Below are 24,064 nucleotides of genomic sequence, written 5' to 3' on the forward strand. Positions count from 1 at the left end.
GGGACCCAAGAGGTGAGCTCCAGGTCAGGCTGTGTGCTGTCACTAACAGGAGAGATTAAGAATGGGAGGGGAGGATGGCTCAATGGCACACCTGTGGCTCTAGGTTGTTTTTCCTGGCCGAGAGCCTGTCCTTCTCCAGTTCCTTATGCCATATGTCACCCTGTGCCTGACCCCAGATGCACCTGGCTCAATCCAGCCACACTTCAAGACCCTCAATCCCTGCTCCTGTCTCCAGCACTGTCCACCTGACCCAGTGAGCCAGCTGAGAAGCACTTGGGTCAACACCTCTCATCATAGCTGCCTGGCTAAGGAGGGGCCATGGTAGCATTCCAGGAGCCCAGGGAGGGGGAAGTGGATCACTGAAGTGTCAAGAGCAGGTGGGTCTCTGAGAAGGTTGCGCAATAAAACAATGTGCATCCAGAGAAATGGCCCAGACACTCAAAGACCAGGAAGCCCCTTCTGCCAGTGGACTTTTGTGGATATACTTGGAGCCCTCGGGATGGGTGTGGTTCTGTGGCCCAGGGACTAACCGTATGGCTTCTTGGCTCCCTGGCATTCATCACCTCACACACCTGGTCCCCTGGAAGTGGGAATGTGTGAGAAGACTAGCATGTGACTGGGGGAAGGGAGAAAAACGGTGGCTCAGCAGCTGACAAGCCAGGACTGCTAGATGTCCTAAACTGACTCTTGAAAGCACATTCTAGATGTTGAGGTCAGATCTCCCCATTGCTCTTAGACTAAGACTAGGTGTCCCTTGAGACTTTATTTGCTTGGGTTTGGGGCTTACTTTGTCTAGGTCCTTTTGCATCCCTTAGGACCCCTAAGAGCAGAAGTTCACAGGGCTGATCTGAGGTACCATGCCATCAGCGGTTGGGCAAGGGCATTTTGCAAGTGAAAACAGGGAAGCACGGTGCCGGGCCTGAAAGGCAGACCCTAGGTCCTGGAGGTTTGTGTTTCCAGTGGCCTCTGATGAGGGCCATGGCCCCAGAGGCAGTGAAGTGGGAGCCGATTGTTAAATGTTCTGGACCAGTTGCTAAGCCAATTGGCAGCTTGAAATTGGACAAGGTGGGAGTGTTTGCACCACAGAAATTGGTCAATGCTAAATCAGGACTCTTTTTTTTTTTTTAACTGGAAATGGAAAGCCAGTTTATTTTCTGTGTGGGAGACTAGGTTCTCTCTCTCTCTATCTCTCTCTCCTTCCGTCTCTCTGGCAAAGCCCAATGGCCAATGATTAACAAATTTATATCAATCTCCACTCCCGCTCAGTTGCTTGGGCCCAAATCACCTGTCTGATGGAGGAGGCCAAGCCCACCTGGCACCAGCCTTCCCCACAGTCTCTGTACTTTGCGTGACTGCGGCTCAAGACAAGTGCCCTTCCACAGGGATGCCCTCCTGGCCTCATCTGTTCACAGTTCCATCACACAGGGCATCGTGGTTGCCACGATTTTTGGAAGGGGTCAGAGGTCATCCTTTGGCTGAGTTTAGAAGCCTGTCTCTGGGATCAGGGACACAATGAACGAAGGTAATTTCTCAAGTTCCCTTAGCCCTTGAAAGACACCCACAGTGGAAGCACTGAGACCTGGGAACAGCTATGCTGATAGAGCTGAACCAGCTGGGGCAGGCAGGGAACCACGGCCTCCTCCCACACACAACCCAGGGCATGAGAGCTAATTATTGATGAGTATAGGTATTGGGGTGGAACACCCTCATTATCACCCATTAGCATCTCCTGAGTGTGCTCGGAAGCAGGCACACTGAACTTGACCTGAGAGGAGGCAAGTCAAGACAATAAACAGGAAGGACTTAGGGAATCCCCACCCTCCACACCCCCTCACAAAATTTCTGAGCTGTGAGCACCATTGGCTCAATTCTGCCCCAGATTCCTGGTTCCTCTCTGCCATTCCTCTTCCCCTAAAAGAGTTGAATGAATCAGCAGGAGCCCAGGGCAGGAGAGACTCAGGCCCCTGGAGAATTGAAGGCCTTGGTGAACACTGGGGACATGTGACATGCTTTAGGTGAATCCTGCTCCCTGACACCTTCCAGGGAACACAGTGGGGCCTTGGAGAGGAACCTGAAGGCTTCAAAGTCCTGAGGGGTGCAGAGCATGACTCCACAATACAGGGTGGAGGGTGAAGGGCTAGGAGGTGACTTGACCTTCTAAGGAGATCATTTCGAACCAAGAAGAGGAAGAGACAACTTATGGATGGCAGTGTTCCTTGTGAGGGAGGCCCTGCCTGGAGCAGGAGGAGGCTCAGGAAAGCAGAGGCAAGCCTGCACAGTTCCCTCTGTAGCTCCTGTCCAGACTGCTGCTGGCCACCTCCTTGCATTGCTGAGGCCAACGGCATCTGGGGAACTGGCTGGGGAGAACAAAAGGGGACTCAGAGCTTTTCAAGGCAGCAAGCAAGAGGGAAGGGAGACAAGAAGACATGCTTCCCCAAACAGAGCCTGCTTCATGGACCACTTGCCCTTCACTCAAAGAAGGCCTGAGCTTGGTTTCATGCTCCATGTCACAGTCCTGAGATCTGGGCCCACACCTTCATTTTGCAATGACCCTTACTAATTATGAAGCTGGGTTTTTTCCTCCAGTCTAGTGATGAAGACTTTTCTTCACACACACACACACACACACACACACACACACACACACATCTTTACCACACACCACAAATAGAAACACTATCTACAGAAACACAGTCTCACCAGGTATGTTGGTGCACATCTGTAATCCGAGAGGCTGAGGTAGGAGAATCTGGAGTTTGAGGCCAGATTAGGCTACATAGCAAGACCCTGCCTCAAAAACCAAAAAAGAGAGGGTGGGGGGGTAAGGGAGGGGGTGGGGTAAGGGGGGAGAAATGACCCAAACATTGTATGCACATATGAATAAAATAAAAAAAAAAAAAAAAGAAAAAAGAAACACACTCCATGTAGTATACACACATCCTGTGCTTGTAAAACACGGTCACACCACAGTTTTCAGATCAAAACAGTTACAAATTGTGCAGCTTGCACGTGGACTTGAGTTCCCATTTCTGGTTCATGTGTTTATTTGTACTTGCATTTCCAGTGAAGACTAAAATCCCATCTATGGGAGGCACCTGCTGTTTATTAGCCTCTGGACACACTTGCTGCTTCAGAAAACTTAGGCAGGTCCTGTCGCCATGGCTTACAAGCTAATGAAAACAGGATGCAGACGTTTAACAGCCAGGTTTTGAAGCGTTTAAGGCCAACATGAAGAGATGCAGGCTGACCCACTTAAAGCAGTCCCCAGTCACAGTCACGCCACTTTGAAGGAGCTGGGTTTTATGTGGGTCATCCTGTCTTCTCCTTCCCACCCCATGAGGCAAGGACACAAGGCCCTCTTGGTCTTCCAACCTTTGGGCATTTGCCATCCAGAGCCAGGGCCTGCACATCCCAGGTCACCCAAGGCCCTGTCCCAGGCTTAGTGTGATGTGAGTGCAAGGGGTTGGTGGCATAGCTCTTCAGAACAACATCCTGGCTGCATTCTGCCCCAGCATTTGCTACAGGAGGTTCATAGCACCAGGTCTTCATGCTGAAAAGCAAAGCAAAGAGGTGAATTTGGCAGGGTGCCAGTGGCTCACGCCTATAATCATAGTTACTTGGGAGGCAGAGATCAGGAGAGTCCCAGTTTAAAGCCAGACTAAGCAAATAGTTTGTGAGACCCCATTTCAAAAATACCCAAACAAAAAGGGCTGATGAGTGTACCACCAAAAAAAAAGATGTGAATTTGGCACAAAAATCTGGCTAGAGAATAAGATTAGAGTCCAAGGGGATCTAAGTAAGCTCTGACCAAAGCAAGTAGTGCTGAGAAATCCAAGATGGGTTCCTTAATCCCAAACCAAAGACCCTCAAACTACCAATGTCCACTATTACCACATGGAAGCTGCCACAGAGCTCACCATCAGCCATGGCCAATGGCGTTTGGGCAAGGCAGCTCTTCCTTGCCTGTGACTCTTTGGGCCCTGCCAGCCTCCTCAAGATGAATGTCCTGCTCCAGCCCTCACCAAACAGGCCAATGTTACTTCTGCGGGACAAAGCACTCCTGCCTGCAGGGCTCTTCCCAAGTTCTCTGCTGTGCTAGAACCTGTCTTCCATTTTGGGCCGCCTCCCTTCCTCCTTTACCACCTCGCTTAGAAGACCTTCCGCTCAGAAATGACCCAGCTCATCCCGCCAGCGATTCTGACACATTAGCTGGCAGCAAGATGCTCTGTGGGAGTCATGACCCTGCAGGATCCCAGAGTGCATGGGGACATGTGATGTGGGCCTGAAGCCACTGCCAGCCCTCAGGTCCTGGGGTCAGGGTCAGGGCCAACCAAGAGTCCGTAAAAGCAAACTGCTAACTCTTAGAAAGGTCCAGTTTGCCAGAACTGGTTCTCTCCTGTTTTTCTCTTTCAATCAAATGTGAAGATTACTAAGGTGTCCTGAAACCTTCCCAGGAAGGGAAGCCCTCTGACTTGAGTTCCCACTCTTTTCTCAATTCCTGGTGACCCCAGTCTAGACCACGCCTTCACCCTTCCTACTGAGATTATTGCCACCCTCTTCAGGGTCACAGAGGACCAGGGGCTCTGCCTTGCCAGAGGAAGAGGCTCTAAGGAAAGACCCCATGCAGGTCTCTTCCCCCTTATCTTCAGTGTGCCCTAATTCAACTGAGGTTGTGAGAGGGACTTGTAAAACAGGTCCAGACAGCTTTGGGGGCAGTAAACCACTTTCCGCAAATGCCTTTGCAATTTATGAAATATTCAGGCAATCAAAATACAAAGATTGAGTAATCTCCAGATACAAGTGGGCTTCTAATGACACCAGAAAACCCGGCTTAGAGTTAGCCACATGGCGGGCTTTTGTCAACTTAAAACACCTCAAAGGCAGCTTTGAACTGGTCCTGAAATAGATTTAATTACTGCTAATGACAACTGGTATTGTGAGCAATGAAAACCTATAAAATAGCCACAGCACAGGGCCTGCTTCTTTGGAAGGCATTGCCAGTTTAGCTTGCTCCTATGATTCAGAAGTTGGGGGGTGGGCAAAGAGGGAGGCACCTTCCCTGGCACATCAGAGGGATTGCTTTTTTACCATCCAGAAGAAGGATGAGAGGAAAGGGAAGAAAGATAGAACAGCGGAGCCTTGCCATGCATGAAAAGATCCAGGTTATTGGTAGCAATATTAATGACCATTTGTTAAGCACCACGCTGTCGGATGTAAATCTGTGTAAGGCACGGGGGGGGGGGGGTCTGCAGCATCGATGGGGAAGGGCAATGCCAATTCCACACATATTTATGGAGGCCTAACCTGCCTCCCTCTGAGAGATGTACCAGACCCAAGCCTGCCCTCACAGAGCTCTCAGATCATGGGGCAGCAGACTGCACCCCAGACACTCAAAATCCAGACAGGTGAGGTGAGAGAAAAGCCACACACACTTGGAGACTGCTGGACAAAACGGTGTCCCAAGGAGCATGGGGCAACTCCTCTCCCCAGAGAACTGAAGAACAGTAAGAGTCAAAGGATATTAAAGGACAAAACTGCATGAGCACTGAAGGCCAGGGAAGGAAGCACCCCTAACCCAAAACCTGCACTCGTTTTTACTGCTCCCAGCAGACTGCCTGTGGAAGGATTTTGGAATTAAGGCCTAGGGATCCTCAGGACATGTGGACACAGCAGAGAGGGAGGCTTTTGAGATGGCATTTGCCTCTGGATAAATAATCCAGTGGAAAATATGTACATAAAAAGAAAAAAAAAAAAAGACTGGAAAAAATACACCCAGATGACAGTAGTGGTCATTTTGGGGTAGAAGGATCACAAATGATCTCAATTTTCTTCTGCATGCATTCTGTGACTACAGTCTCTAACAGGAAAAAGCTCCTCGGGCTGGCAGAGTGCTTAAGAGGTAGAGGGCCTATTTAGCAAGCACAAAACTCCGAGTTTAAACACCAAAAAAAGGACACACACACACACACACACACACACGCCTCCTTAGCGATAAGAAAACATTTTCTGTAAGCTTAAAGTGATTTCCAAATAAAAAAGGTATTAAGCCGGGAATATTCTGGAACTGTGAACCTAAAACTGCCCTAAAAAATAAAATCTATTAGTTTTTTTTTAATAGTTTCTTTAAAAAGCCCTTAAAGGCAGATAAAATAAGATTGGCAACACTGATCAAAGCTAAATGACAGGTAGAAGGATCACATGAGTTTCCCACCACTTCTGGACCATGTTTGGAAATTTCCCATGGTAAAAAGGAAAAAAAAAAGTCTCTATGCCAAAACCCTCCCAGCCTGGCCAGCCTAGTTCTTGGCCTGCTCCTCTGGTCATCTGCATGTCACCCAGTCTGGGGTCTTGGTTGTGCCTCAGTGTCCCTGCTCCATGTGGCAGATTCTGAACTGGCTCTTGCTGCACCCTGGGCCCTGGGCTCAGCAGACAACCTGACCCCTCTCAGCCTCAGGCAGTACACACAGCCCTGCCCCAAACCCAGGCTTCCCTTCAGCTGCTGTCACATCTCCCTGTCCTGTGCCCTCTTTCCCTAAATCCTCAGATTCTCCATGAGTTCCCCTCCCTCATCCAAACTGACACACACAAGTCTCTCACATCCTAAAAATGAAAACCTTAGCATGATCTTGCATCCCTGTGGGCACTGACTGCTTCTCTTCTTCCTTCCCACACAGTTTCTAGAAGGTTGGGTCCCACGCAGGGCCATGGTATGAGGACACCATGTGGGGTGTCTGTGGGGCTGAATCTGTCTGGAGGGAGAGGGAAGGACGGCCACACTTGCTAACTTCTGCAAACCCTCTATGGCCTGGTGTGACTTGCTTGCCCTCTGCCTCACTGTGTCACCTCCACTCACCTGCAAAGCCCCTGGTGTCTGTCAGCCCTTACCCATGCCAAGGACAGCAATGGCCTCCCAATGGCCACTTCCAGTGCCCCTCCAGCCTTGGGGCAAATGCATCTTTGCCCCCCACGCTGCATCCCTGGCCTGTCCTCCCACCTGATGTGCCCACCTAGGAGTGCCACTGTCAACATTAAGCATGTTATCTTCTTCCCTGTGTTCTCTAACCAGTGGGTGGGGGCAGACACACAGGAGTCTTCCTTACCACCTTTCCCCTCAGGGTCCTTTGGGTCATGACTGGGCCCCACTCCTGGGCCTCCCTCCTTCCACCACAGTCCATGCCCTCCCTAGTTCAGGCCACCCTGGTGCCCTTGTGGCTGGGATCCTCCAGCAAATCCACCCTCCTTGGGCTGCCGGAGTCATCTTCAAGGATGTAAAGTCTGCTCGTGTCCTGCCCACCATTCCCAAGCCTTCTCACCCCTAAATAAAATCTGCCTCTACACTCCAGGTGCAGGCCCTCTCCCTAGTTCAAGTCTACCCTAAGGGCGGGCTTTCTTGGGCCTTTTCACAGGCCACTCACCTAGCCAGGCTAAACCCCCACCCCACCCCCACACACAGTCCCCAACTTTTCTCTCAGCAGTCAGCCCAGGGGTTGCCACCTCCAGGAAGTCTCTTTTGACATCCTCAGCAAGCTTAGGGGCTCCTTGTCTATGTTCCAGCTCAGAGACTGTGATCCTCAGGCCACAGGCAGGCCAGGATCAGACTCTCTCCAACTCATCGTGCCCACCTGTGCAGTTTCTGGGCCTTTGCTCATACACAACTGGACATCCTCCAAACACAGATCCCTGTCCTTCCCCCATGCAGCATTGCCCAGTTTTGTTCATCAGTCACTTCTGCTTTGAGGGCTTTAAGGGTCAGACTTGGTGAGGCTGTCTTTATCTGTTGATAAAGTTCAACAAAGTTTTTTGGTTTTGCTGGGTACAGTGTCTCACATCTGTAATCCCAGCTACGTGGGAGGTGGAGGTAGGAGGATTCCAGTATAAGGCTGGCCCTGGCAAAAAGTGCAAGAGCCTATCTGAAAATAACTAGAACCCAAAAGGGCTGGGGGAGTGACTCAAGTGATAGAATACCTTCCTAGGAAGTTGGAGGCCCTGAGTTCAAACCCTAGTACCTACCCAAAAAAAGGTCTTTGTTTTTTTGCTATGATCCTAATAAGAAAAACATTTTTCACTGGGTATAGTGGTACATACTATAATCCCAGAACTTGGGAGGCTGAGGCAGGATGATAGAGAGTTCAAGGTCAGCCTAGGCTCCGTGGTAAGACCTTGTCTCAAAAAAAAAAAAAAAAAGAGACTTTTCATTGTCATCCAGTACACACACACATTAAAATGTGTCAAATATTCATGTAGCTGAAAGAAAACAAATTTACTACATGTAATGTGCTCTGATATTCTATTATTCTATTTCCTATTTGACTTCACTTCTTTTTCTTTCTTTCTTTCTTTCTTTTTTTTTTTTTTGTGGCAGTTCTGGGGTTTGAACTAAGGGCCTCAGGCAGGCACTCTGCTGCTTGAGCCACTCCACCAGCCCCTCTTTTCTTTTTTTAATCCTGGTAATGACACAGAAAACCAAACTCCCAACCCTCCAGTTGGTCCCCACCATGTGAAAACTGCCCTATCCAGCGGGGACCAGCCTGGGCCACAGCAGAGAGCAGCCCATGGACTGCAGGAGGGCATCTAAGCACTCTGAGGGGCAGGAAAGACTTTGTACATTTCCAATCTGCAAAGTTTACTTTAAAAATTGCAGTAAGGATGAACTGTTACAAAATAAAACAAAAATGTATATTAAAAAAACAATTGGCTACAATCAGACTCACTAGGGAGGATGGCTGAGAAGAGTCATGGGTAGCCATGGGACGGAGACGTGGGGTGGCCTTGGTGGGCTTTTCCATTCCCTCCAGCATTTGGCCCTGGCCACACCTACCCTGCCATTCTTGTCCTAAAGCAACGGTCCCTCACCTGCTCAGGGGCTTTGCTGAGGAGCAAGGCGCCTGTGTGCAGTCTCCAGCCTGGTCAACAGTACCAGGCTGCCCAAGTTCAAATCCTGACTCACTACTTACTCACTGAGGGATGTGGACAAATTACAACTTTCCTAAGCCTCCTCCAAGGACCGTCCTAGATTCATGAAGTAATTCATGCACAGAGTTCAGCCTAAAGCTGGGACCTGCTGTGCATTCTCTGGTTCCAATTCTGAGTGTCTGGGTTTTTCATGTCTGGCACCCTTCCTTCGTCTTCCTCGCCCTCCTGCTTTATCCTGGCCCCAAACTGCGGGCTTCAGCAAACCTTCATTCCCTCTCCTTCTCCTCACTGCCCTGCCTCTTGCTCTCAGAAGTGGCTGGCAGAGAAGGAGGGACCTCAGCTTCCTGCCACCCCTGCCCACCTGCCCCAGGCCCTCCTCACTGCTGCATCTTTTCCTGGGGTCGCTATGCCTGTCCAGGCTAATCCTTTCACCCGAGCCCCACCTGCCAGCCCTCCTCTCTCTGCCTCTTTCCATGGACTCCTTCCTTCCCTCTTCCGGAACCCTTCCAGGGTTGAGTCTCTGGTCATTCCTCAGCCTAAGGCAGTCTGCCCAGAGGTGTGCTGGGGAACGCTCTGGAGAAAATATGTGAATATTCACACTTATTACATGTTTTATGAGCATAAAGGATGGTAACAGTTTACAAAAATAAAATATTCTGGACTCTTTATTAAAAATTACATATAGCCAATTGAATCTTACAGAATATTTTCATTGATTTTTGCCAATCTCTTGAATTTATTGCCAACCTGTAGTTGAACTTGACAACATGTCATTCTGACACGTATGTTGATTGATGTTTTTCTTTGTACAACTAGTAAGAAGAAAGTGAAATAATAAAGACACATGTTGGAACTTCATCAACTGTATGAGCAGTTCCTTTTTTTTTTTTTTTTTGTGGTTCAAATCCCAATTTGAACTCAGGGCTTCTCACTTCCAAAGCAGGTGCTGTACTGCTTGAGCCACACCTGCAGTCCATTATGCTTTGGTTATTTTGGAGATTGGGGTCTTCAAACCACAATCCACCTAATCTTAGCCTCCCAAACAGCTAGGATTACAGGTGTTAACCACCACACCCAGAGATAATAGTTGTTATCTATCAGGATTCTATAATATTAATATTGTAATGGTTCTTCCCGTGAAGAATTTTTGCTTAACTTCTGAACCATGTGTAATGCAGTAATTATAGGCAAAACATATACTTGTTTAAAATTCATTAACATTTTCTCCACAACTTAGGTCTAGACAACCAAACAATTAGTCAAGCCCTGATGTGTGGTGGTTCCCAATGTCTATGGTGTAAATATACCCACCATGGCTGATCCCAAGCTAGTCAAAATGATGTCACTGAATGCAGACCTGGGAAAGAAAGCACAGTGACACACTATGTAGTATTCCCACAGACATAATAGACAGCAGTAATCTTCAAAGCATAAACCATAATAAAATGTTATAAAAGTATTAGGAAGTGATGACTTTTGAATATTTGCCATCTTTGTCTTCATATAATTGCTTTAGTTATAATTTATATAAGTTACTCTTGTCCTTTATATTTCGGTGGTACTGGGGTTTGAACACAGGGCCTCATGCTTGCTAGGCAGGTGCTCTACCACTTGAGCCACTCCACCAGCCTTTTTTTGTGTTGGGTATTTTCAAGATAGGGTCTTGTGAACTATTTGCCTGGATGGCTTCGAACTGCAATCCTCCTGATCTCTGCCTCCTGAGTTGCTAGGATTACAGGCATGAGCCACCAGTGCCTGGCTTTATCTTTTTTTTATTGGCATATATTAAATTGTACACAGTAAGGGGGTTCATCATAAAGTTTATGTAATTTAATTTTTAATAATAACTGGATTTAACAAAATCCTAAACATGTAACAGCCAGCTCTTAGAAGTTAGGGTTATCTGAGCACACCTTGATCTGTCCCCAGCCCAGCGCTGCCTTGAGGAAGGCCCTCAAAAAGCTCTCCAAACACCTACTGGCCTCTTCCTTTGTATGCTTTTCAGGACTTCTCTGATACACAAGACTAAACTCATTTGCTTTTTCTCAGACCTGCTCCCCTCTGGGCTGCTATGTTGGTGAGAGGCTTCAACACCTACCAGGAACCTCAGCCAGGAACCAGCATCAACCTTCTGCAGCCCTCACACCTCCTCTAGCACCTGGTCACTGTCCCTGCTCTGCCCTGCCCTCTCTGGGTCACACCCCCACCACCTCTCACCTGGACAGCTCCTCTCTTTCCCCACACCCCCAGCCCAGCCCTCTATAGCATGTCCTCCTTCCTCATGGGATCACAACACTCACTATGTCCTGCCCTGTTTGTTCAACACTGGGCAAAGCCAGGCTCCCAGGTTTCCCACCCAGCAGTCATTGTCCCTTGTCCCTCGTCCTGTCTCTCCAGGTCAATCTCTGGCACATTGTACTCGCTCGACCTCTACCTTGGCTGCAGAACTGGCTGCAGGCCGCCTTGCTCAGGCCACCCTGTCCCAGGAAGCTCTTCTTCATTGAAATTCCTGCTCTCAGATGCTTAGTGGGGGTCCTCTTGGATCTCAGAAGGTCTCTCCCTAGTGAACACCCTACCCCAAGCAGAAGGCCTTCATCTGCTCACTCCTGTGTGCCTTCATTACTAAGGTTTACTCAGTGCCAGCATGGGCAGATTCTGTGCCAGGGAATGAAGAAATGAGCCAGGCTCTCAGAAACTTTTCTGTCTAATGGGGGGCAGGTAGAAATAGGGTGGAGCTGGGAGTGTAGCTCAGCACCCATGAGGCCCTGTGTTCTCTAGGCAGAGAGGCAGGTGCAAAGGTCCGGAAGTACGAGAATGCAGGATATGTTGGGCGCTGTATGTGACTCCATTTGGTTAGCCCTAGGGAGCTAAAGAAGCCAATAGAGGAAGGTCAAGCCAGGACCAGAGAGGTTTTAGTTGGCACACGGAGAAAGCTCGATAAACAAGACACTGATAGTGATGAAGGAAATAAGGAGCAATGGGAGGCTTCTCAGTACAGAATTCCAGCCTTGCAGAAAGGACAGCTGGAGGAACAGAAGAGAGAATAAGAGATGCAACCAGCAAGACATGGCAAGGCCTGTGCCCCAGCAGTGGCAATATGAGGAGAGGGGCAGACAGATGGGCTGGGGAGGTGGAGAAAGTGGAGCAGCCGTACCTGGGAGGGAGCCAGAGGGGTTGCTACAGCCTCTGGACTGGGTCACTTGGAGGAGTGTGTGGCATTGCCTGGAGTGGGTACCCCAGAAGAGCAGCTTTGTGGGGTTTCTGAGCTCATTTGGGGCTGCTCCTGGTTTGTAGGTCCCAAGCACACCCATTTGGAAAAGTCCCCATGGCAACTGGGCACGGGAATCTGGACTTTTGTGGGAAATCCTGATTGCAAGCTGGCATTTGGGAGTCACCTTCCTCTTGGAGGGAGGGCGTTGGCTAAGAAAAAAAGAGAAGTCTGGAGAAGACCACGAAGCAGCACCGAGAAGAAGGAAGCCGGCAGGATGGGCCCCAGTGGGCAAAGCAGGAGAGGGTGCCTGGCTTAGGTCAAAAGCGGAGAAGATTGAAAACTACCCCAAGGATTTAGGAACTCAGGGCTCACTGGTGGCTGTGGTGTCACTGGGTGGAGAAAGAGGAAAATCACAGGGTAGTAAGGGCAGCAGAAAGTTGGAAGATGGGTGATGGCTACCACGGTGTGGGGTCAGGAACAGGGATGATGAGAGAGGCCAAGGGCATGGACCCCAGCCCAGTGGGAGGATTCTCCTTGAGCAAGCAGAATTGCCTGTTATGGACACTTACAGGAAGGCAAGGGAGAGCACCAGGGCAGGCAAGCACGTGGGAAGGGGAGCAAGACAGCTGGGACCCTGGGCAGTGCACACATGTTTTGGGGTAAGACCTGCAGAAGCTGGAGGGGCGTGGTGGGCAGGGAAGGCCTTGAGCCCAGAAGCTGGGGCAGAATGGCAGAGAAGCCTCGACTGCAGGCTTGAGCACCTGCTAGTAGCTGCAGGGCTACAGGGAGGCTAGGACTTGACCTCTGATTTCTCAGTGAAGTGGATTCAGCAGAGGGGTCAGTGTCTGGGGAAGACCTAGACAACACTGAGGAGAAGGCCAGGCCCATTGGCAGCCTGTAGCTTGGCTGCCATCCATCAGAGGCCGGAGTGTGTAGCAGCTTAGTCCATCCATGGGGAGACAGGACCAAGGATGGCTGAATCTATTCCCAAGCTGGGGGGGTGTCCCACCCAGAACAGGGCCAGAGAAACACGATGAAGGAGGAAGAAGCAAGCACTGGGAGGCTTGGGGAAGGGGGTGGTTGGCCTGATAGAAAGGGCCAGGCTGTCAGGAGGAGTGAGGCTAGGCTCGAAGGTCATGTGGCCAAGTGGCTGTGCCCCTGGGGAGCTCAGTGAGGTGAGGACTGGGTGGTGGGAGCCATGGATAAAAGCTCTTGGCAGGGAGGAGGCCAGGATCAGAGGGTGGGGGTTCTGGAATGGTTTGAGAGCAGAGGTGGGTTCATTCTGGGAAAGGAAGATGTCAGGCAGCCAAGAACTCCCTGGGCCAAGGATGGCATGGAGCCCTCAGGCAAGGTTGTTCCAAGGTCAATGGTGGGCTGAGGCATGTTCACATCCTGTCACATCCCCTGTGATCCAGACCCTGCAGCACTAGGTCTGGGTCACATGCTTGGCAGTTTCCCCACCACTACTGCTGACAGCCCCCAGAGTATCCGGCTAAGGTATGATCCTTAGGCAGAAGGTCAGAGGACAGAGAAGGTCTGAAGGGGAAGGGCACAGTCACAGGAAGGCATCACTGTCTAGGCTTTCCAGTGTAGGTGAGGCCTGGACCCACTCTTGAGGAAGAAAAACCATATCCTAGGTAGAATGGGGGGCTGTAAATGGAGGCAAAAGACCAACCTGAAAGGTCACCTTTCCTTCCGTGTCACCACCCAGCCTCACTGCCTTTTCTTTCCTCACCATGGGGTCCTTGCTCATGCTGTTCCTCCTCCGCAGAATCCCCTGCCTTCTATCATATTCTTTAGAGAATTGGTACATTTGGAAAGCACCCAGGATTACTGGAGAAAAGACTGTAAGCAGGTACATGTGAATTTGCCAAGAGCCACCAGGTTCCCAACCTTGACAACCTTGGCCAAGCCCACAGTTTTCTCCCAATGGAATTGCAGCTTCATTGGATGATGTGGACCTTCCTGAGCTATGAAGAGAAAAGGAGTGCCATGAGAAGGAGACTCGAGCCAGGTCGCCCCTCGCTGTAGTCAACATGTAGCAGCTGTTCAAAGATGATGTACTGAGTGAAAAGCCTGGCCTAGACTGCTTTTTTAATCACCCCACCCTCTATTCCATGGTCAACAGATTTGCTTTGGTTTCTAATTTGCTTTGGCTGAGCCCTACAGCCTTGGAGCCACAGGCTCCACTGGAGGCTGCACACCTCAGGATGCAAAGGGTTACACCTGTCTTTACTCAAGAGTCATGGGAAGTTGCTAAATAAACCAAAAGAAGAACCTGTGTGCTTACCACCCTCCTTGCCCACCCTCCCCAAGCTGTTGCCTCATGGAGGGTCAAACAGGCAAGATAAAATCCACCCCACTCATAGTTCCAAAGAAACAGAAGTCAGAAATGTGATCCAAGTCCGCTCTGCCCCACCCAGGCCTAGACAGTCCACGTAAGTCTGGGATGGATGGAAACCTCTGGGCCTCTGGCCACCACTCTGACCCTCTGGGCTTCTTAGAGATGCTATTGTGCGGGTTTTCCTTGGAAGTCGGGCCTAGGCCCACTGCCCCTCCTCCCAGTACTTCATTCCTTCTAATCTGATTTTGATGAGGCAGTGGTGTGGATGGGCAACCTTCACCTTGACCCTAAGAGACCACCTGCCAGGAGTCAACTCTGGAGCAGTGGAGGCTGAGTGGGAGCCTCACAGGGAGGCCCCTGACCCTGAGTCAGAGGAGAGAACATAACCAAGACCAGTCCTGGTATAAACTAATCCTTTCTGGAACCTGATAGGGGACTTTGGCCCAGAGGTAACTTTAAATAATGATTTCTTAACTGTTCTCCAGGATTACCTGAGTGAGCAAATGAATGGATGACAATGACCTTGAGTCAGAAGCCTTCAAAACCTGTCGCTGTGGGTTCAGAAAGCCCCTTCCCAGTCTCCTTCCTGTCACTCAAAGACTCCATCCCAGCAGGGACAGGTTTAGCAGACCCCTATGCCCTACAGACACAGTGTCACAGTCAGTAAGAAAGCACCACATGGCCTCTTCATGGGGCATCAGTCCCCCTTCCCCACACTCTCTGATGTGCAGACCAACCTGTGTGACATGGTCTGAGGAAGACAAAGTGCTAAAATACCTGCCCTCCACACACACCACAAACTGGGCAAAAATGTGGGAAATCATTTTTACTAAAGTCTTTCAAATTATGGAAATTCCCAGTGTGTCAAATGAAAGTAAACACAACAAAGACAGTGGCACAGAGTCCACTGTGGGTGGGAAATCACCACCAGGAGGAACTCTGCCCCTCCCCTCACCAGTTCTGCAATTGTTTCGCAGGTGCGATTCCGCTCCTCCAACATATGGTAAGTTGTGTAAGATGCTGTCGAAAGAGCTCAAGGCTGAGACGCCAGAACCTTGAGTTCTAAACCCAAGACTGCCACCGGTTGCTATGTGGACTTGGGCAAGGTTCTTCACGTCTCTGAGCTGTCATACTTCCATCTATAAAATGAAGGGTGGCCTTGTGACTTCTTTGTCTTAGATTTCTGATGTTCTCTCACAGTGCCTGACCCAGTGCCACCTGGGAAGGGCTTCATAATACAAACGGAAAAAGTAGCCCACCTCATATCCAGCTTAAGCTAAGATTTGGATGAATAAGGAGTCACATCTCCACTAGTTCATTGGGAAAGTTGGGCAGAATGCAACTTTGGAGGGTCCAAGGCCAATTCTTGGCCCATGGGGTGAAGGAAAGGTAGAAATGAGTAGAGACTCTGATAAGGGTTGGAGGGAAGGATGGGACAGAATCTCAAAGGCATGCTTGTTGAGGAACCCTTAGTGGTCCTGCTACAGGCCGTGTTGTCCTTTCCTCTATATTGTCAGCCCCAGAAGTAGGTCACTGCCCTTGGGTTCAAGATGAGTGAAGGTTTCATCTTGCCAGAGATGGATCCAACCCAGACATCCCCTGGTCCTGCCCAAGGAAACAGCAGGCTGGGTGCTCTGGAGCCTCCTTTGCATGAACTCAGCTGGTCAGATCTCCGTCCCAGGCCACAGCCCTCTGCAGGGTGAGCATAGTGGTAGGTTCCTGGCCTTATGGTCAGGCAGGACTCTAGCACTCTCAGACATGTTTGCAGACCCCACATAAGCATCTTCCCTAGGGGCGCTCTATGCTGCCCTACTCTCTCCTCATCCTTCCAGGATTCAGGGAGACACAGAACCTGTGAGTGTCTTCAGAGAGAGTCTCCCAGACTGGTTCTGAGGATGGTCACACACCATCCTAGGACAGCTGCCTTCTAGTTCCCTCTGTCCCCAGTGGGAGGGACAGACCCAGAGGGCTGGACAGCTTAGTTTGAAAGCCTGACCTGTCCCACCCCTTACCCACGAGCGACTGTGGGAAAGCTACTGGGCCTCTGGTTTTTCCTCCCTCGTATGAAACTTGCAGACCCAACGCAACAAATGCTCAGCCACTGCAATGAGATAATGCTTGGGACATTTACAACAAGCCAGAGCTAGCTCATGCTTTAAAAAAATAATAATAACCTTGCAGATTAGACTGACAACAGGCCACAGTAAAAATGTGTCAGTGATGACGGTGTTCTGGTCAAGCAGTGGCTGGGAAAGAGCAGAAACATCAAAGCGAGCCCTTGCACCCTCCCAGGAAGTGATGGACTCTAGGCCTGCGTTAGAGGTTGTGGAGCCCTATCCTCATTGCACAACTAGGGAAACTTGAACTCTATGATAATGGATAGGACGTGCCAGAGGTCACACGGCAGGTTTGGGATGGTGTAGAGGAAAGGTCCTATCTTCCCCGTGCCCTCTCCAGAGTATTTTCTCAGATGTTCGCCTGTGTCTAGATGGTGCATTTTCCTTTCCCCTTTCTTTCCCAGAAGACCTTGGATCTGTCCTCTCCAGCTCCCTGCCACAGAGGATGTTTGAGTTTCAGGAACAGGCAGAAGCCTCTTGAGGCGCTTCTCCCCTTCCTCTCTTTTCCTGGTCTTCAAGGGAGGATGAGATGGAACTGGGGAAGAGATGGGGAGTGGGAGGATTTGCAAGAAGCCATGTTCTGTCACCTGGGACGGGCCTGCCTAAGAAGTGGGAGCCTGGGCCCTGGACACTGGGGCCCTCAGCAGCACCAGCAACCTCCTGGATTCTGGGGTGACCTTCACAGAGAGGGGGACCAATCATGACCGAATGGAATCTTCTCCCTTCAGGTAAGGTGAGAGCTCTAAGCCTAAGTTGATTGGAGTTCAGGAGCATTTCCGGCTGCCTGGGCGGGTGGACTGTGATACACTCTCCACCCAAGCTGGCTCAGTCTCCTTCATGACATTGTAAAGGGATCAACCTCTGGTCCCAGGCTTCATAGAGTGCTCCGTAGTCAACCTTCAGTCTATTTGACAGGCCTGAATTTACACCCACTTAACAGATGAAGAAACCAGGGCTCAGAAAATGGGATGCCTATGCTAGCAGGCCTGCCTGAGGCTCTTGCCTTGGTGACTTTTAGCGCAATGCAGTCATGGCCTCTGGATGTTCACCTGACTGGTTGTGTATCACCTTGAATGGAAGCTAAAGATCAAGACATTGACAAAAATCCCTACAGGTGACTGGAACATCAAAAACCAGGAAATGCAACTGTCCACCCAATGAAAAAAATCTGTAAACTCACTATCAATTAAGAAATGCCTAATAGCCAGGCACCAGTGGCTCACACCTATAATCCTAGCTATTTGGGAGACAGAGATCAGGAGAATCATGGTTTGAGGGCAGCCAGGCCAAGCAGTTTCCAAGACCCCATCTCCAAAATATCCAGAGCAAAATGGACTGGAGGTGTGGCTCAAGTGGTAGAGTACCTACTTTGCAAGCGAGAAGCCCTAAGTTCAAACCCCAGTCCAACCAAAAAAAAAAGCAAGCAAGAAAGAAATGACTGATATACTTAGGAGGCAAAGATAGGAGGATCATGGTCTGAGGCCAGTCCAGGAAAAAGTGAGATCCTACCTGAAAAAAAATAAACCAAAAGGGCTGGAAGGGTAGCTCAAGTGGTAGAGTCTACCTTGCAAGTACAAGGTCCTGAGTGTGAACCCCAGTACTGCCCAAAATAAAAAACAAAAACTTGTAGCTCAATGGTAGGGCATTTACCAGGCCCTGGGTTCCATTCCAGCAAAACAAAAAAAGATTGCTATGACTTTTCTATATATACTTGCACATACATACATACATATCTGTGTGTGTATCTCAAATCCTCACAAATATTCACACTGTAAATACAACATGGTATCTTGGATTGAATTCCAGAACAGGAAAAGGACATCTGTGGAAAAATTAGTGAAATCCAAATATAATCTGAAGTTTAGTTCACAGTATCATACTAGTATTAGTTTACTAGGGGTTTTTTGTCTTAAGAGTTTTTGTTTTATCTTGTTGTTTTCTTTTTTCTTTTTTTTTTTTTTTGAGACAGTACAAAGCTGGGCCAAAACTCAAGATCCTCCTGCCTCAGCCTCCCAGGTGTTGTTATCACAGGTGTGCTCCACCACACCCAACTAGTTTACTAGTTTTGACAGATGTACCCTAGGTAGGTAAGATAATAATATTAGAAAAAGTGGGTGAAGGGAAGGTGGGAAATCTCTACATGTGTAACTATTCTGTAAATCTAAAATTATTTCAAAATAAAAGATTTCTTTTAAAGAATGTTCATACTCTCCTACCAAGAATTCTACTTCTAAGACTTTATTTCAAAACTTACCAGAGATGCAGGTGGACACTTACGTACAAGGATATTGCACCACTTGTGATAATCAGAAACATGAGGAAATTTATATGTCCAAGAGTAGCAGGTGGATTAAATGAGTCATGATACGCCCGTGTTGATATAGTGTGGCCAGTAAGACCACATCATAAAATATTTGTTGATGTGGAAAATCCTTACACTAGAAGGCAAAGGTATGAGGCCCTGGATTCAAAGTCCAGTACTGCAAGCAAGCAAGAGAGCGAGAGAGAGAGAGAGAGAGAGAGAGAGAAGGAAAGAAAGAAAGAGAGGGTCAGAAAGAGAGAAAAAGGAACAGAAAGAGAGAGAAAGAAAGAAGAAGGGAGGAAAGGAAGGAAGGAAGGAAGTGATCGATGGGTCATTCCAAGAGTATATCTTGGACTGAGATGTGGTTCAAGTGGTAGAGTGTGCTTGTCTGGCAAGCACAAGGTCCTGAGTTCAAACCCCAGTACTGCCTCACAAGAAAAGTTTCTACAGTGTACCTTTTTTTTTTCTGAATGGATATATATGTATGTGTGTACATATATATAATTTTTTATAATTAATGTGTTACATTCATAATGAGAAAAAAAATATTAAAAATCTCCTACCCATTGCAGTTCCTCAAAATGTTAAACATAAAATTATCACATGATCATATGATCCGGCAGTCCCCTGCTAGGTACATACCCAAGGGAAACTCAAGTCCAAAAGAGTGTTACATGATGGTCATGTCATGGCAATGTTCATAACAGCCCGAAAGTGGAAACCACCCATCAGGATTATCAACGTGTGGCCCATCCCTTTGTGCTACATTATTTCCCTTTGCCACCTCAAGGACAGATGAAATGCTGATACATGCTGTAACATGGATGAACCTTGAAGATGTCATATTAAGTGAAAAATGCCAGACACAAAAGCCACATATTGTATGTGAAATGCCCAAAATAGGCAAATCCATAGAGATGGAAGGTAGATTCATGGTCACCAGGACCTAGGCTGGTGGGAAGTGCCTGCTAATGAGTCCAAGGATTCTTTTTTGGTGTAACAAAAATGTTCTAGAGTGAAACAGTGAAGATAGTTGTACAATTTAGTGAATATACTAAAAACCACGGAATTGAACACTATAAAGATGAATTCATGATTTGTAGATTATATCTCAAAAGAAAAAAGGAAGAAAGGAAGGAAGAGAGAGGGAGAGAGCGAGGGAGGGAGGGAGGGTTTAGAAGGAAAAAAATTCCACTGCCCCAATTTCATTGCTTCTCACAATTTTCTATATAAAAAATTGTTTTCCCAGCTGAGTGCTAGTGGCTCACATCTGTAATCCTAGCTTCTCAAGAACCAGAGATCAGGAGTATCTCAGTTTGAGGTTAGCCTGGCGCAAATATTTTTCAAGACCCTATCTCAAAAATATCCAACACAAAAAAGGGTTGGTGGAGTGACTCAAGTGGTATAACACCTGCCTAGTGTGAGGCCCTGAGTTCAAACTCTAGTAGGACAAAAAAAAGAAATGTGTTTTTCCTACTTTTAAATGATGCCCAGGATGACAGGATTCAGCTGCCCCCAAACCCAGGATTGTGTAGGCAGAGCAGGTAGCCATCTATCTGTTTGTACCATGGAAGGAGCCCTCAGAAGGTGATTGTGATTAGAAATCCCTCCCCTTCAGTTCCTCCCTCCTTCCCTTTCAGAACCCCCTCCACCCCCCCACATCCTCACCCATCCATCCATTTCTCAGGCACTAAACCTACCCTCCCAGGGGCCTCACAGGAGGAGCTAATCTTTAAATTAACTTTGAAATTAACACTCTGTCATTAAATCTCCCCTGGGCATCCTTAGTAACCTCCCTGACAGTGTATTTTTTTGCCAGATTTACCAAGAGTAAAGTAAAAAGGAGAGCCAGTTTGGGAAAATAAAATTAGGAAGATGCAAATGGATCTTTAAAACTGTCCTGAGGTTCTTCAAGAGATATAGGGATATAGGACTCTAAGTAGCAGGTGAGCATGTTGCCTGGAACTCTTGGGGAGGCCCCAGGGAGAAGGCAGGAGGCCCTCGGGCAGAGCAAGTCCTTGAGCAAAGATGCCACCCTCCTGCTCAGGGCCCCTGGGCTGGCCAGGTACTGTGTTGAAATGAACATTGGTGGAGGAATGTGGGGAATGGGGAGGTGCAGGAGGTGGTAATTGCCTACTTCTGCACGTGCGGCCTGACCTGGAAGGGCTAAATGAGCACTGGACCCAGGTCTTTGTGTGTGGTGGTTGGTGGCTCTGCCTGTTCAGCAGACTGCACCTCCCTTGGCCTGGATCTGCACCTAACTTTCTAAGGGGAACTCAGCTCCATGTGACCCTGGCAGGGCTGTCACCACAGGATCCAAACCTGGAGGTCACACAGGAGACTAGTTCTACTTCTGCCCAGCAACAGACTTCCTGTCCCTGAAGGCCCAGGCTCTTCTTTCCTGGCCTTCCTGAGCTCTTGGGATTCAACCCCCTTTTCAACTCTTGAGCTAGGAGTCATCTAAATAGATGCCCTTTTTCATCTTTAGTTAGCTAAACTGAAATTGCACATTTTTACAGCAAGCAAAACATGATGTCATGGCAATAATCCTTCCCAAGACTTTCTGAGAGTCTTGCACGTGCCAAGAACAATGTGAGACACATCACATACATTTACTCAATTCTCATTCCACAGATGCAGAAGCTGAGGCTTAGAGATTATTACCATGCCTAGGACTCCACAATTAAAATCAATGGATTCAGGTCCAGCTTGATCTGGTTTCTAAGCCTAGACTCCCTTCCCTCCCTTCCTTTTCTCCCTTCTTTTTCTCCTTCCCTCTCCTCTTTTCCTTTTGGATTTAGATCTCAAAGAGAGAAGTTAACCACACTCCTCAGTTCCCAGCACTTGGTCACCACTAGTCCAGGCAAAGTTCCTCTCTTGTTGCACTGCCCAGGTCTTTCCAACTCACTGAGCCACCTTCTCAAGCCCATGGTTATGGCCCACATGTGGCAGGGCCCAGCCTTTGGCTGGCAGGCACTCCAGATAATTATTTGGCAGAGTCAAACTTTTGTATTCCTTAGTTTCCTCAAGAATCAAAATTCAGTTTGACCTAGGAAAATTTTCAAGGTCACTCTCCAGCAGTCTCCATCAATTGGTTAACTCAAAACCCTGCTGTGTGCCCCACTCTGGGCAGGGCTGAGATGTGGAATTTGAAAGAAAGAGAAAAATTCAGTTCCTGCCCTTAAGAAGTTTAAAATTTTACACATTCAACAAAAACATATGGAGCACTGACTTAATGTACAAGATCTCAGGGACAGAAAGATGAAAACAGTAGCTGCCCTCAGAAAGCTAAGAGCCTGGTGGGGGGGAAGACATTGAAGCAGTCACCACCTTGCGTCAGAGTTCATGAAGCGGGGTGGGGGAGGTACAGGAGAGCTCAGCAGAGCAGAGCCCAGGCCTGGGTGTGGCATGGATGGTAGCCAACTGCAGAAGTCACTGAAGAACACACGTGTGTAAGTGTAACTGTTTCCACACCTCTGCCTCAGCGTTGTGCAATAGTGGTGGGCAGATTTTTCATAATATCTGGAGGGGAAGTTTGGGATGGCCAGACTTCAAATGTACACTGTGTAGCATGCAGAAAATTGTAAAATTCAGTGCAGAAGGATGGTATCAGGAGGTAGTCATCCTAGACTAAACCAGTGGAGGCTGGGGCATGGGGCCTGCCATATGGTCAAGCGGAACATATATGTTCCTCCTTGTACCCAGATGCCTTACTTGGAGAAAGGAAACAGGATGTCTAAGATGAATGCCAATCAAAACATATAAGCACACAAGGCTCTGTTCTGCAGGCAGATTCATAGCTGGGTGGCTTCCACTCAGGTCACTCTACACATGGCACGGGCTATGCTGTGAGGGGGCAGTTTAGCCACAAAGTGGATGGCCCTCCCCAGCAGCCTCACTGCCCAGGAAGTGAGAAAGCATCATCATGCTCCCCTGCTCCCTCCCAGACAAACATGGTGGCCAGAACAAAATCTGCTCCTTAGGGGCTGCCTGTTGGGGTAAGTCAAGGCCTCTCACACCAACAAGTCCATTTGGAGACACCTAAAAAGGTTCTGTTACTCAGGTCATTATATCCCCAGCCCTGCTGAACAGGCAGGAGCCCAGACTGGAAGTAGGAGGACAGTTTCCCAGCCTCTTGTCAATGCAGCAAGCCACAAGAGGTGGCCTAAGCTCTAATAGCAATTGCCAGCCTCCTCCTCACCTGGGACTTGGATACCATCTGACTTAAAATGTGACATGAGGGCCAGCAGAATCTTTCTGGCGAGCCCTTGCTGCCAGTCTCTGCTGGACCATGCATCATCCTGTTGTGTCTGCCTTGATCTCACCGACAGGCCATGGTTTGAGACCACTCCTGTGTGCATATCTCACTGTGGATCAGCGGAGTGGGGAAGACTCTCATCCCACTCCAAGCTGGAACTGAAGAGGGAGCTCCATCAGTGTAGTGCCCAACACATGCTGTATAATGCTTCTGCAGTCCACCCCACCCCTGCTGGCCACAGACTGCAAGGGGCTGGGCTCTGCAGGGTAGAGGCAGCAGTCGTGGGTAGAGTCCTGCAGAAGATGTGCACCTGCCTTTAGGCCTTGGGGATGAGCCTCCCTGGGTTAAGAAGAAAGAGAAAGGAGTGGAGATGGTGTACTAGAGAGGGGAATAGCCTGAACAAAGGTGTAGGAGTGGGATGGACATCATGGCACCAAGCCTGGCTGTGTGAAGGGAAGGAAGCAAGAAGAGTTCTGGAGAATCACAGAGCCTCTGGGTCGACCTGTGGCTTCTCCCCAGTTTCTCTACTGCAGCACCAGTCACAGAAAACAGAGATGTTTTCCAAGCACTACACACCCTTTAGAATCTATTCCAACTCCCAGGAATCCTATTCCCAACTCCCAGGTCCAAACAGCCAACCTCAAGGGTCCACAGAAAATGAAGGAGGACTTTCCTTAGCCCCTCATAGCTTCCCCTCCCTCCCTGTTCCTCAGGGCCTCTCAACTCTCATCTTTTCCCTGCATGGACTTTTCCTTTGATGTTAAAAAAAAATAATACACGCACACACATCCCTGCTTAAAACTTTCAGAAGGTTCCTACTGATCTTGGGATAAACTCCTTGGGGGCACCCTCTGGCCTCTTCACCTCAAGGGCCTATTACAGGCCCCAGCACACAGTAGGGGCTCAGACTGGAGATCTT

The 24,064-nt window shown here is 48.8% G+C and overlaps 1 long non-coding RNA gene across 17 annotated transcripts in view; it reads right to left on the minus strand.

Annotated features, from left to right (window-relative positions):
* Positions 1-2,927: 2,927 nt before the first annotated feature.
* LOC109688663 (uncharacterized) overlaps positions 2,928-24,064 on the minus strand; it is a 110,727-nt gene continuing 89,590 nt past the window's right edge. For 4 of the 17 annotated variants that reach the window (XR_012439741.1, XR_012439751.1, XR_012439750.1 and 1 more), the window contains exons 9-10: positions 10,225-10,270; positions 2,930-3,550 (exon numbers count right to left, since the gene is read on the minus strand). This is a non-coding gene — a long non-coding RNA (uncharacterized lncRNA). Of the gene's footprint in view, positions 3,551-7,622; positions 7,775-10,224; positions 10,271-24,064 lie in introns of all 17 variants that reach the window. The other 13 variants (XR_012439736.1, XR_012439737.1, XR_012439745.1 and 10 more) reach the window with 10 other exon arrangements.

The sequence above is a fragment of the Castor canadensis genome, chromosome 12 (assembly GCF_047511655.1).
Source record: "Castor canadensis chromosome 12, mCasCan1.hap1v2, whole genome shotgun sequence".
NCBI classification, from domain to species: Eukaryota; Metazoa; Chordata; class Mammalia; order Rodentia; family Castoridae; genus Castor; species Castor canadensis.